At 41.7% G+C, this 15,102-nt stretch overlaps 1 long non-coding RNA gene across 1 annotated transcript in view; it reads left to right on the top strand.

Annotated features, from left to right (window-relative positions):
* Positions 1 to 15,102, top strand: part of LOC116686230 (uncharacterized) — a 23,953-nt gene that overhangs the window by 8,185 nt on the left and 666 nt on the right. The window contains exon 2 of the long non-coding RNA XR_004331194.1: positions 7,240 to 7,242. This is a non-coding gene — a long non-coding RNA (uncharacterized LOC116686230). The remainder of the gene's footprint in view (positions 1 to 7,239; positions 7,243 to 15,102) is intronic.

Here is a 15,102-nt window from a genome sequence, read left to right as displayed (position 1 = left end):
CCAGATTCTTCCCTCCTCGTTACTGTCCATTAGAAGCTGCTGCTCAGTGGGTGAAACATGTGGCGCATGTGTCTTCTCAATTTTGCATCAGTAAATCTGTGATCGATACCGTGGTCTATTTGAGAAAGCCGTAAATGAGCACTTATCCCAGCTATCTACACCTGGCTCAACATAGTTCACCTTCTCATCCTGGCTCGGCAAACGTGCAACCGATTAAGCCGCGATGAGCAGATCACACTAAGTCAAGCTGCGCTTCTTCACTTATCCTGGATATCTTTATTCTACTTTTGTGCCACAGGCCCCTGATGCTCTAGGCTACGCCCAACAGTTGGTGGCAGTAGTGCAATAACACAGTAGGCTCGTTCGAGATGAGCCAGGTCTGCGCAGAATCGATCACCGGCGATCGGCGCCCGTTGCATGCCGGTTAGATTTGTGTCCGACTTGATCCCGACTTGCTTCTGACGTCATGCACACGTGGGCAACGGAAATCTCACGAGGCAAGGCGGCCGCAGTTCTGAGACGCAGGGGCGCAGTTGCTTTTCACCAACTGCAGAGCCAGGCGGACCAAGGCGGACCTAGAGCATGTGGGAAACGCCGGCTTCTCAGCTGATTTAACACCTAATTGGTTAACAACATGATGACGTTTTATATAAACTTTTTATTGTTTTTGAATCGGAGGGATTTTAATTGCTAATTGTTTGATTTAAAGGCTTATTCTGTACAGAACACATGTTGTGGCTGATAGAGACTTCCTGTCCAGCCTGAAGGCAGCTGGAATCGGCTGGAAACTGTCCGACTTTACCGCAGCTTTTTGTCCCCGCCCCCCGCTGCTACCGCCTGCTCTCGTCCACTTTACAGGCGAGGCGCAGTTCATCTCGAACGAGCCTATTTGCTGGCAGTCTGAAAAACAATGTAATGATGGGGGCGGTCCCTGATATTCCCAGGTGGCATAAACGCACCAAAAGGACACCCACAGAGTCCTGGGGTGTGGTCTAATCAGCCAGTTTAACTGGAAACACCTGTGTGGGTGTTCATCTACAGATAGGAAACAGGTGTGTGTATGTTTTCTAGACCATGGGTCTCAAACTCGCGGCGGGGGCCAATTGCGGCCCGCGGGATATTTTGTGGCCCCCTACTTGACATCAAAGTAAAGTGTTAGTGCGGCCGCCGCGCGTGAAAACTGAAACTGAAACTTTTTGTCATTGTGCATGTCGTATGGCTACCGTAGTAGTCTCCTGACAGCAGTAACGGTTGTAAAGCTAGCTAAGTACCTTTGCGGCAATGCCTGAGGTTTGACAATGTGATGTCTGTTGTTGTGAAATGCACCAACCATATCAGATCTAGGGGTTTAAAGCACCGGCAGTTCCGCGCCTTTTCTTTGAGGAAATGAGGGGTTTTTTTTTATACTGATGCGGCCCAGCCAACCCAGACTTACTGCAGCGGCCCCAAGTAAATTGAGTTTGAGACCCTGTCTAGACGGTATATTAACTCGGCTTTGAACTAGTCCACTCAGAACCGTAAACAGGATCCTAATAGCCGCTGCAGAACAACGTTGCGATTGTCAAAGGTAGATTACACTGTGATATGTTGCATGGTTTGCTGTGATTTTGGTGTGGTTGATTGCATGTGTTTGCTGTGTTTTTGTTGGGGTATTGTGGCATGTCCTGAGTTGGTATGCATGTTTGGTTTTGTGGTGGCTTTATTTCTCTTGTTTTAGATGGGTTTTCTTTATGGAGACGGAGACCCTCCCCCCCCTTGTTGGTTGTCGCTGGACTTAACAAGCTCAGAATACACAAGTGGACACACCTGGGCTTGAGGAGGGCAGGTGTGTGAGAACAAGGCGGGTGAAAAGGGGAGAAGCTCGGCAGAAGCGAGAGAGAAGCACGGGGAGCAGCGGGGAGGGCAAGAGGAACTGCGGAAGAGGAGAGACGAGCAGAATCAAAGCAAGAGAAGTGAAGCCAAAGACACACGGAGGATACGGTAGCTGGAACGAGTGGACGGAGGGAGAAATTCTACGATAGACACTCCGAGAAGGACTGAAACGCGAGAAAGCAGATAAGTAAAGAACGTCTGCGGCTATCCTCGGAGAGTGGTGTGGCGTGAAGTACTGCTGTGATCTTTGTCTGAGAGCTCTTCTTTCTGTTCCTCCTAGTGCCAGCTACGGAGCAACGAAGGCGTACGCCGACCAGACGAAGAAGGACCCCGGCTTGGGAGTGAAACGTGGCTGCTGTTTGCGTCATACTGGCTTGGACTGAAACGAAAATTGAACCAAAACGACAGGACGATCTTTAGTATAGTATATGAATTTTACCCTTCCTGCTGTCTCTTTTATATTTTTAGTCTTAGCCTTGTTTTAGTCTAGAATAAAGAATTACATTTAGACCAAGCTGTGTTGGTGTGTCCTATTTTGTCAGTGGGAAGATTTTAACTGCTGGTAGACCGCCTATTAGTTTTAAAAAAAGAACACTCCCCCTCCTCGCGGTGGGTTTGTGACAGAGCCATAAAAACACTACATGTCAAACTACTTGACCATTGCCTTTCTATTCACTGACTGATCACAGCCGCATTCCCTGATGGAAAATTGCTAGAACTCTGTGTTTCATGGCTCGTTAGTCTATGGGTATGATTCTCGTGTTGGGTCCGATAGGTCCCGGATGAGACCACTTTGCATAAAAGTGGAAATATGGATTGAATAATCTGGTTTATTGAGTGTGATGGAAAAGAGTGTCATTGGCGTGGCAAATTCATCACGATTTTACTATTACTTTTTACTGACAAAATAAAGTCTGTATTTGTGTCAAATGTTTCCTGTAGTCATGAGATCGGAAAGCTGATCGGGCCGTGGAGCCATGAAAGCGCCCATGACAATCTACCTGACCATAGCCTTTCAAGTCAGTAACAAATTCAAGTGTATTTCCTTTTTACCAAACTTCAAGTTCCAAATTGGCAAATGTAGACTGTCGTCCAATAGATGGTGGAAACTAGGCTTATCTGCTGTCACTTTTGACCGAAAAATTCAAGTTTGAATGTTGGTAAAATGTTTTGCTTCAAAAGTAGTCTTCATCCAATAAATCAGACAGCTCAATCGGCAGTGTGCCATAAAAAAACACAATGCCAAACAAACTACCTAACATTGCCTTATGAGTCACTGACTGATCACAAAGTTGATGGAAAATTGCTAATAGGCTATTATGTGGCTTGTTCTAGTGGTTATGATTTTCGCTTTGGGGTGAGAGGTCTCGGGACGAGTCTGATGGCGAGTGAGCTGTTATAATCTTTATCTGTAATTTAACAGGTTTTCCTATTTTGTGAAATTCATTTAAACTTTTTCTGACATTTCATATTTCTGTGACTGAATGTGGTTTTAAATCTGTGAAGTCTGTTTAGACTGAAAGTAAAGACCTGATGATGTATACAAAATCAGAAAATAGAAAGCTGATTCATTCATCTGAATTGTTGAAAAACATCAATGATTGAATTGTTTTAAATGTTTTGCAATGTGGAACAATTAAATAATAAATAAAAAATTAAACGAGGCCTTGTGCTGATTATTGTGACTTAATTGGTGGATTTATCCTTCCTGCCGTTTCTGTGTTTAATGTTGTATATGGCTCAAAACCTGAAATGCAACTGCTGTGGCTAGAAATCAAACCTGGGCAAAAGCTTGCACTGCTATGATATAAATCGTGTTGAAAAGTAACACCTGTTGCCTTTCTGCTGGACAATACAACGTTCACTGGAAATCTTAACCCAGACTGAAAATAAATGCTAAGAGATACACAGGTGGTCCAGTACCTATGAGATAACACAAATTGTTCATGAAGAAACATCTGCGATTGGTTTATTACGCGTCATTGGTTTGCTACCACTCTTAAAGAATGCCTCACGTTGTCAGAGAATTCAAACCTGCGCAGGGAGACCTCAATCGATTTTAGTCCATCGCCTTAACACATCGGCCACAACAACCTGAAAAACACCACCATACACTTTTTGCACAAATGTTCATAAACTTTTGGTTAGCAGTAGTTACCAGACACGGGCAAAGTGCAAATCGTAGGTGCACTGCCGTGTCTGTAAGTCCGTGGGGCCATTGATTGATTGATATGCTCCCTTATTTGTCTCTAACAGAGATAACATGTGTGTAAATGTATTTTTTATTTCAGTTTTTCAAGTTTTATATAACAAAACAGTACAGAAAAAAAGCCAAAACAACGGAGCTGCCAGGAAAATCAAGATTAAAAGCATGTTTGGTAAATGTCATATTGCTGTTTTCTACACGTTCAGAGTCATAGCCATACAAGTTGCATACAGTCAAGTGCACATCCTACAGAAAAGAATCACATGTTTTTAAGAAGTCAATGAATGGTCCCCAGATTCCGAAAGCGGTTTTGTGTTTTAGAGGTTTTGCATGCGTACCTTTCATCTGGATGATCCCAGTCATTTGTTAAGCCATTTTTGAAAGCAGGGAGGAGTGGGCGACTTCCAGTCCAGAAGAATAATTTTCTTGCGGCAACCATGCCAAGCTAGTGTTGTACATCTCCTTTCCTCCTGAGAGCCTTTTCTGTGCACCCAAAGATTGCCAGCTCTGGGTCAGGGGCAATGTCCAAGTTAAACCCAGACTGACCACTGAAATACATCACACCATAATTGAGAATAACCAGAAAAGATGTGATAGCAAACTCTCTGCACCTCCGCATCGACCACACAGGAAGAAAATGACGGTGATTTTAGCAGCTTAAGCTTAGAATGATGTAATCGATGAACAATTTATATTGAATCAGTTTATATCTGCGTTGATAGGCATGTATGGATTTAGTCAAAGCTTCAGTCCATGTATCTTGGACACCTCAAGCCCCAGTTAGTTAGACCAAGCTTCTTCTCTGAGATGGATGAGAGATGGCGAAAAGGGACACAAAGCGAGATATTAGGTGGCCTGGAGTCAGAGGAAGCAGCATGAGATCGGAGAATAGGCAACTTGGTGGCATGCTTTCAAAGTTTGGTAATACACCTTGCAAAGTAGTTGATTGAAGATATCGAAAATGATGAGAATTTGGTAGATTAAATTGCGTTGCAGCTGACCAAACGAGGCAAAATGTCTGCCCACCTATAGGTCTCGAGGGCAACAAGTCCCTTCTCTCTCCAGTCTGCAAAACACCATCCGCTTGGGATGGTAGGAATGAATGGTTATGGATATGGGGGTGTGTACAGAAGTGGGCGGCAGTTGCAGAAGCTTCTATCTGATTCAGGATCCTAAGGGAGTTTCTCAAAATGAAGTTTTTACCAATACATTTACGAGGAAGCTCTGTTCTGGAAAAAGAAAGGACATAGGAGAAGCCGCTGTGCACCGCTGTGGGTTCGATGTTGAACCACAGGGAGAGCTGTTAGGAGCCCGCTGGGCTGACCCCGCCGCCAGTACATCAAGGCCCTAGCATTGGCTGCCCAATAGTAATTCCTGAATACTGGGAGACCAAACCCCCCCCTCCTCTGTAGACTTGCAGGTGCGCTTTAGATATGAAATGTGCCTTGTACCACCCAGATGAAAGGAAAGACAATTGAGTCCAGATTCTAAAAAAATGCTGAAGTGAGAAAGATTGGCAGATTCTGAAATAAGTACAAAAACCTAGGGAGAGCCACCATCTTGATTGCATTGATACGCCCCACCATGGACAGTGGCAGACTTCTCCACTTCTCTATGTCACCTTTTAGCTTCATGATCATCTCAGCAAAATTAAGTTTAAATAATTGCTTGGGGTCCCGGGGTATTTTGAGCCCTAGATAGGTGAAATGGTCTTTCACCAGTGTAAATGGCAGTGTGTCAAGGAATTGTGGGTCTAAACTGTCTGATAGGGGCATGAATTCACTCTTTCCCCAGTTGATTGTGTAGCCGGAGAGTTTGCCAAATGAATTAATGAAGTGAGCAGAGGGGACGCCTCTGGGCTGAGAGATATGTAGTACATCTGCATAAAGAACCACCCGGCTTTCCACCTTGCTATCTAATGCTGCTGATGCCAGGATGGCTCCTGATCCCTATCGCAAGGGACTCCAGGGCCACATCGAAGAGCAGGGGCCACAGCGGGTTACACTGTATGAATCCGCGTGCAGCCCAAAGGGCCCAGATCTGTCACCATTGGTAAGGATGGAGGATTTTGGGCAGAGGTATAACATTTTAAACCAAGCAATGAAGGTGTCCCCAATTCCAAATCTCCTAAGAGCTTCGAGCATGAAAGGCCACTCTATTTGGCCAAATGCCTTGGCCGCATCAAGGGCCAAGACAGTGCTCTGGGGTCTCCTGAGTTGCCGGCGTCGTACATTGCAAAAAGAGAACCTACCTGGGATAAACCCTGTTTGGTCAGGGTATATAATTGAGAGATGTGCCTTCCTAACCGTTAGCTAGCACCTTTGTGACAGATTTCTGGTCAAAAATGAGGAGCGCAATGGGTCGTAGTTTCCAGGCTCAGTGCCGCCTGCTTTTTTAACAAAAGACAAATTATTGCTTCATACAGCGACCTCGGAAATGCTTTGTTCTCAGTGGAGTCTTTGATCATTCTAAGTAAGAGTGGGGCAAGGGTTTTATGAAATGCCTTATAAAACTCGCAACCAAACCCGTCTGGGCCAGATGCTTTGCCAGAGGGAAACGTTTATTGCCTCAACTAACTCATCCTCCACGAAGTCTGCGTTAAGTTCCAACCTAGATGACTCGTCTAATGTGGAAGGCAAAGGGAGTGAAGAAACAACTCTCCTGTTTTGGATTTTTTTATAAATTTCACGACGCGCTGAGCACCCTTCAACTGTCTAGCCAGCAGCCTCTCGGTCTATCACCCAAATCAAAGTGTTTCCGTTTTATTAAGTATGAGTTTGCCAATGGTTTCACTGAGAATGTGGTTATATTCGTATTTTAGCTTCAAAATCTTGTTAATCTCCTGCGACATATAGGCCCGTTCAAGAGCTGGAAGTGCATTTTCAATATCGACCAGGCGACGGCCGGTTCCCTTTTATTTGAAGCTTCAAATGAGATTATATGGCCTCTCATAACAACTTTGAGGGTTTCCAGAGCATTGAGTCCGAACGTCCTATGTCATTGATCTCAAGAAACTCCACCAAGCGCGCAGACATGTAGCCCATAAATACTTGGTCAGTCAGCAACCATGGTTAAAGTGCAACAGTAAATTTGTTTGGCAGGGGAAGCTTCAATTGTAAAGATACTGGACTGTGAGCTGATATCAATATATTATATAGTAGTACGTTGTTGGGTATTAATTTTGCATCCACAAAAAAAATTGTCAATCTTTGTGTATGATTTATGGACATGTGAGGTAGGAATAACCCGGTCCGTCGGCTGTTGCAGTCTCCATATATCAATTACGTTTCTGGATTTAAGCAGATATTCAATATTTGGACAGATGCTATGGTGGTTGGAGCGCGAGAGGAAAGTCTGTCAAGGTATAGATCAAGGTAACAGTTAAAATCACCGCCATAATTAGATTAGGGGTGCTGAGGTCCGGAATTCGGTCAAATACTTTGCGAAATAAATTGGGTCATCCGTATAGTTCAGAAAGGTGACAGGGAACAAAGCAATGTCTCCAGTAATCATAATATACCTGCCATTTGGATCCGTGGTTGCTGAAGTAGTTGGAATGGATACTCTTTCGAAAGAGAAGGCAACACCCTGGCTTGGAGGTAAACGGTGACTGATAAACTTGAGAGACCCATTCGCTCCAGCCGCCTCTGTTCTGTAGCTTTATGTGGTTTCTTGCAGAAACACTATGTCTGCTTTAAGTGACCTCAAGTGCATAAAACCTACTCGCTTGACTACATACCCAAGACCGCGCACATTCCATGGGACCAGTGAGATGGTACTCATGTCTGTCTGGTGTTTCACCGTTAGGTCTCAACATGTCGACTACGCGAATAGAAAAAGGATAGCAATCCATGAAACCCCAAAAAGATGAACAGGTAAAAACAGTTGTTTGGCAGCTCTGGCAACATGAAACACGGATAGACCCCACCTCCTCCCCAAAGAAAATTCCCCAAGCGAGGCATAATTCCCCCTCACACTGATGAGGGCCACTGGACGTATGGCGCAAGCACTAGCCTAACCAACCAACCAACATTTTACACTAAACAAGCTCTACGTTCTAAACACCAGAATTGACATGAAATGTTAAAATATACCCCAATGATTGTGAAAGTGTTCTTTATGCTCTATCCAAAGTACCGTGAACATAACCTGACTGCAGGATCAAAACTCTTTCAGACCGTGTCTAGTCATTTCCAGTATCCAGCTGCAGGTTGCCAACAAGCATCATAGCCCTTGGGGAGAGGTGAATATCTCTGAGGCCCATTGTGTTGGAAGTGGAGCTTGCGTGAAAACGTAGGCTGTGCTTGATTTTCAGCTCACAGCTCTGCCATAGCGGAATCCCCGTCGTGCTCCATCACTCGGCAGCATAGTGGAAAATTGAAGACTTTATGTGCACCATACATGAGGGACTGTTGTTGAGCGAGCCGTATTATCTCTTTCTCGAAAGTGGTGGACTCCGGGCGATGATTGGGGGGTCTGGCGCGAGGACCGGAGGCTCCGTTCTGGCCTGTAGAGAGCGATGGGGCGGTCAACAATTACCGGTTGGGAAGAGAATCTCACCAACAGTTTAAGAATGGAGCACTTACAAATTCAGCTGGATTCTCCTCTCCTTTGGGAATCCCTACAAAAATAACATTGTTGCGCCTTGAGCGGCCTTCCAAGTCTAGACCTTTATTCATACTCTGCACACTAGCACCCTCCAGCCAAATTCTTTGAAGATAAATGTGAATAATGATATTGGGTGTTTAAGACATGGATAGCTATTATAGTGATACAAAGAAAGATATCTACTTAAACAGTTACATTTTCTATCAAAACACACGATAAGGTAAAGAGTTGTGCAGAAGAACAGAGCTGCAGCGGACTTGAGCTCAGTAATGATTTTGATCATAAATTATAAGTGATATGTTCCCACATCAGGTATTGGATAGACTGAAACACTAAGTGCTCAGGTTGTTCTACTAAATTAAACAGAAGTCATAAAGAACATGTTAGACAGCAATTACTCCTGTTGTCTGGGTCCAATTTGACCCTTTAAAAAAAAAAAAAAAAAAAATGTCACTATCTAAAAATTGGGATTCTTTTTAACCAAATTACCAAAATATTGATTGGATTCCTTAAAATGCTCTTTGCAAATACAGTCTATCGCTTTCATTCCTCTGATCTGAACTATTATAAATAATTCATAATTTCTGCTCTAACTCAAATATAGTACAATTCTATATAAAAGAGGGTTATTGATTATAAAACCAAAACATACTGTAAATCTAGTGTAGTAAGGGTGGTAGTAAATACATAAAAAGTTTGACAAAAGGACAAACAGGTCAATTTAGTCAGTTTTTGACCGGGACTACAACACAAGGGTTAATTTGTGTTGTAACTCAAGATAAAAACAATTTCTTTTGGTATAAATTCATCTAAGTTTATTGGTTGAGACAATATTAAACCCAAGTCAAATCGATGAGATTCCATTTATGTACATTTAATATTGTACTCCAGTGAAGCTGCACTATAGAATGTTTGTATTTGAGTTTCTTTATGACAAATAGTTTTATCAAGTTAATCCTGAAAACATTTTATTTGGGTGACTTTGTTGCTTTAAGACAGGTGTTTGCTCTGTATCACAGCACAGAGTTTTAATTGCTAAAACCACTAAACAATATGAATAGGTATGCTGCGTTATGGAGGGATAGGCAGCTAATTAATGGCGCTCACAGCATTATGGTTTTTAAAATGAAAAAAGATTTTGCTTGTGTGGAAAAAAAAAAAAAAAAAAAAAGAAAAAAAGTTTAATCTGAGTCTACCGTGAACAATTTCCAAAAACCAGCGATTACTTTCAGAACTAAATGGATTTTTAGAGTTAAACCAGGAAGAGAGAAAGAAATGTTTTATAGGGATGCTAAGTGAGTATTGATAAAAACAGATGCTTCTCAGAGTTCTGTTTCGTGCCACACAGTGCCTACGTCGGCGTGGGGCCATCTTGCTCACTCAGATAGTGACAAACTGTACCACAAGATTGAAGACAACACAATCACAGCACACAGAACACAGTAGAGACATTTGTGGTCTGGCTACAGGCTTGGCCTAGAGCGAAAGGAATAGTGGATCAAGGCTGACCGTCTGATTGTGACCTCAGCATCTGGAGATTTACTGTGCCAAACCAAAGAGCCAGCAGCAATGTCCACATGCCCTCACCAAATCCTGATGAGCTTCATTACAAACTGAATACTGTTCAGATGGTCAGCCACACGATACTCCACCTATCTGGAGGTCAGACCAATGGCCAGCAGATGGACTGAGGGGAGCAGCAGAGGGTCCAGATCTGACACCTCTAAAGTAGCCCACAGTCACATTTGGAATAACATATTGGTAAATTTACAAGTTTTTACTGAGTTCTGTCTATTTTGATAATGAATTATTCAAACAGCACAATTCCCAAAACGCTTACATACATAGTAATAGTTTTTGAATATTAAGTCACTTCAGGCCATTTGCTAGGGAAAAAAAAAAAACAAAAGAAACTTTGTTTAATAGGGCCTTTGTTGCCTTTAGCGCTCGGGACCCAAGTCAAAATTTACCCTAAAGAGAAAATTCTCAAACTGAAATAGACTCAAGCCTACTAGATGGTACGCGCTACTCGTGCCATGCAGACAGCAGCAAGAGTGTTGATCAAAGTGATCCTTTATTTTGGAGGCATAAAGTCTTGCAAGGGAAACTGTTGGCCATTTTTTTTTAATTCATAGCTTGTCAGCAATAAGGTAGAAATTTAGTCAGTTGAGGTATATAATTAAGAGATAAGGTACAGCAAATCAGATGTCAAACTGACGTCAGTTTGATCAAGGGTACCGACGTCTGGTTGGCGGGAGATCATACACTGGATGTACAGTTGAACAAGGGAAAGGAGTTTGGTTGGAGCGCTGGTCCTGGTGAAGAGAACTGATGTTGAAGCCCACATTTTCTCATAGTGGTAACCTTAAAGACACCAGCGCATTCACACTGGAGAGAAGCCGTACAGCTGTGAACAATGTGGGGAAACATTTTCTCAGAGTAGTACCTTAAAACTCACCAGCGCATTCACACTGGAGAGAAGCCGTACAGCTGTGAACAATGTGGGGAAACATTTTCTCAGAGTAGTACCCTTAAAACTCACCAGCGCATTCACACTGGAGAGAAGCCGTACTGGTGTGAACAATGTGGGGAAACCTTTTCTCAGCATGGTAGCCTTAAATATCACCAGCACATTCACACTGCCTCGTTGTGAACATGTTTCAGAGCCAAGCTGTTTCCTCCTCCTCATGCCCTGATAGCTGTGTTGTTATATTCTGATCTTCTCTCCACATTGAAGGCTGACCAGCAGTAACTTTATCTTCTGATCAACATGTATGTTATTGTGGATCAGCTGGACTGTTTTCTGCCTGTCCTCAGAACCCTTTACCGTTTAGGCACCAGAGTCAGTGCCTGAACCCATCCTTTTATAAATATACATTTTTAAATGTATATATTTTTAAAAAAGGAGCACAAAAAGACAGTCAGCAACATTTAAGAACGGCTTGTTTATTGCTATATGGTCCAAATTAAATGTAAAAAAAATATATTTCTCCGGTAAATTGCTGCTTAATGACAAAAACAACCACTAGATGGAAAAGGCAGCGCTGGTGTTTCAGTAGCACCAAAATCCCCGTTACTATTCGGTCCGATAGATACCGGGTGTTAAGGCTCCAGTGCCGTACTAGCACGGGTTTTGGTACCCAACCCTAACCACAATGTTTAAAGATGTTTTGGTTTGAAAAAAAGTTTATATCGTTTTTATTTAGTAAAAACTTTCTTCTCATCTCTAGAAAAACACAACTTTTTTTTGCTGAAAGGAAGTCAGTATAATTTTCATTTTAGGAATTCATTTTTGTCACCCTTATATATTTCTAAATTCCCAAAAGTTGGAAAAAACTCTAACCTTTAAGCATAGTGAGTTTAATAAGTGCAAATTCCATATTTGTTTAAATTGGTCCAAACAGTCCTCACCATTACAACATACTAGGAAGTTGGCCATTTTTTTGTTGTTTAAAAAAAATTTATTGTTGTTTTGTAGTTTAACATGTTTTTCTACTTTGTAGAATTTCATTTAATAATCTTTGTCTGACATTTCATATTTTCTGTGACTGAATGTGGTTTCAAATCTGTTGAGGTCTGTTCAGACAATTAAATGAGGCCTCGTGCTGATTATTTGTGATTTGATTTGGTGGATTTATCCTTCCTGCTGTTTCTGTGTTTAAACTCCTTGATAAGAGAACGTTTCCATCCACTAAAAGTGTTGAAAGACTCAGATTATTTATTTTTCTTTTTCCTTTTTTTTTTTTTTTATTTTATTTTATTTTTTTTTTTTTTTTTTTCATATTATTTATTAATAATACTTAGGAGGCTTTCAAAACTGTTAGTGGATGGAAACGTTTCTTATCAAGGAGTTTAAAACAAAGAAACAGCAGGGAAGGTAAATACACCAAATTCAAATCACAATAACTCAGCACGATGGCCTCATTTAATTGTCTAAAAGACCTCAACAGATTTTGAAAACACATTACAGTCCCAGAAAATATGAAACTGTCAGGACAAAGATTATTAAAGAAATTCACAAGTATGAAAAAACATGTGTTAAACTACAAAAACAACAATAAATTTTTTTTAAACAACAAAAAATAGGGCCAACTTCCTAGTGGTTGTAAGGTGAGGGACGTTTGGAACACAATTTAAAAAAATATGGAATTTGGCCTTATTAACTCACTATGCTTAAAGGTTAGAGTTTTTTCAAACTTTTGGAGATGTTTAGAAATACTATAAGGGTGACAAAAATGAATTCCTAAATGACAGTATAATGACTTCCCTTGTCAGCAAAAAAGAAAGGTGTGGTTTGTTCTAGAGATGAGAAGGAAAGTTTTACTAAATAAAAAACGATATAAACTTTTTTCAAACCCAACATCTGAAAACATGGGGTTATTAGGGTGGGTACAAAACCGGTGCTAGTACGCCAAATGGAGCCTTGAACACCGGTACTATCGGACACGTAATAGTAACGGGAGTTGGTGTTACTGAACCCCAGCGCTGCTTATTTTCCATCTAGTAGTTGTTTTTGTCATTAGCAGCAATTTACTGGAAAATATTACTATTTTTTTTACATTTAATTTGGACCATATAACAAAACCAAGCCATGCTTAAAATGTTGCTGGCTGTCTTTTTGAGGCTTTTTTTTATTTTTTGTAAAGTTATATTTAAAAAGGTATTTTTAAAAGGATGGTTCAGGCACCGATTCTGGTGCCTAAAATGGTAAGCGGTTATGAGGACAGGCAGAAAAACAGTACAGTGATCCACATAACATAAAATGTTGATCAGAAGATAAAGTTACTGCTGGTCAGCCTTTCCGTGGAGAGAAGATCAAATATAACAACACAGCTATCAGGGCATGAGGAGGAGGAAACAGCTTGGCTCTGAAACATGTTCACAACGAGGCAGTGTGAATGTGCTGGTGATATTTAAGGCTACCATGCTGAGAAAAGGTTTCCCCACATTGTTCACACCAGAACGGCTTCTCTCCAGTGTGAATGCGCTGGTGAGTTTTAAGGGTACTACTCTGAGAAAATGTTTCCCCACATTGTTCACAGCTGTACGGCTTCTCTCCAGTGTGAATGCGCTGGTGAGTTTTAAGGGTACTACTCTGAGAAAATGTTTCCCCACATTGTTCACAGCTGTACGGCTTCTCTCCAGTGTGAATGCGCTGGTGTCTTTTAAGGTGACCACTATGAGAAAATGTGGGCTTCAACATCAGTTCTCTTCACCAGGAACCAGCGCTCCAACCAGAACTCCTTTCCCTTGTTCAACTGTACATCCAGTGTATGATCATCCCGCCAACCAGACGTCGGTACCCTTGATCAAACTGACGTCAGTTTGACATCTGATTTGCTGTACCTTATCTCTTAATTTATATAAACTCAACTGACTAAATTTCTACCTTATTGCTGACAAGCTATGAATTAAAAAAAAATTGCCAACAGTTTCCCTTTGCAAGACTTTATGCATGCCTCCAAAATAAAGGGATCACTTTGGATCAACACTCTTGCTGCTGTCTGCATGGCACGAGTAGCGCGTACCATCTAGTAGGCTTGAGTCTATTTCAGTTTGAGAATTTTCTCTTTAGGGTAAATTTTGACTTGGGTCCCGAGCGCTAAAGGCAACAAAGGCCCTATTAAAACTAAAGTGTCTTTTGTTTTGTTTTTTTCCCTAGCAAATGGCCTGAAGTGACTTAATATTCAAAAACTATTGACTATGTATGTAAAGCGTTTTGGGAATATGTGCTGTTTGAATAATTTCATTATCAAGAATAGACAGGAAACTCAGTAAAAACTTGTAAATTTACCAATATGTGTATTCTCAGAATGTGACTGTGGGCTACTTTAGAGGTGTCAGATCTGGACCCTCTGCTGCTCCCCCTCAGTCCATCTGCTGGCCATTGGTCTGTACCTCCAGATAGGATGGAGTATCGTGTGGCTGACCCATCTGAAGCAGTATTCAGTTTGTAATAGAAAGCTCATCAAGGATTTGGTGAGGGCATGTGGACATTGCTGCTTGCTCTTTGGTTTGGCACAGTAAATCTCCAGATGCTGAGGTCACAATCAGACGGTCAGCCTTGATCCACTATTCCTTTCGCTCTAGGCCAAGAACTGTAGCCAGACCACAAATGTCTCTAGCTGTGTTCTGTGGTGCTGTGATTGTGGTTGTCTTCAATCTTGTGGTACAGTTTGTCACTAGTCTTGGAGTGGGAGCAAGATGGACCCAACGCCGACGTGAGGCACTGTGTGGCACGAAACAGAACTCTGAGAAGCATCTGTTTTTATCAATACTCACTTAGCATCCCTAATAAAACATTTCTTTCTCTCTTCCTGGTTTAACTCTATAAAATCCATTTAGTTCTGAAAAGTAATCGCTGGTTTTGGAAATTGTTCACGGTAGGACTCAGATTAAACTTTTTTTTCTTTTTT

Source organism: Etheostoma spectabile, unplaced genomic scaffold, assembly GCF_008692095.1.
Source record: "Etheostoma spectabile isolate EspeVRDwgs_2016 unplaced genomic scaffold, UIUC_Espe_1.0 scaffold337, whole genome shotgun sequence".
Lineage (NCBI taxonomy): Eukaryota > Metazoa > Chordata > Actinopteri > Perciformes > Percidae > Etheostoma > Etheostoma spectabile.
This window is presented reverse-complemented; position numbering and strand designations above follow the sequence as displayed.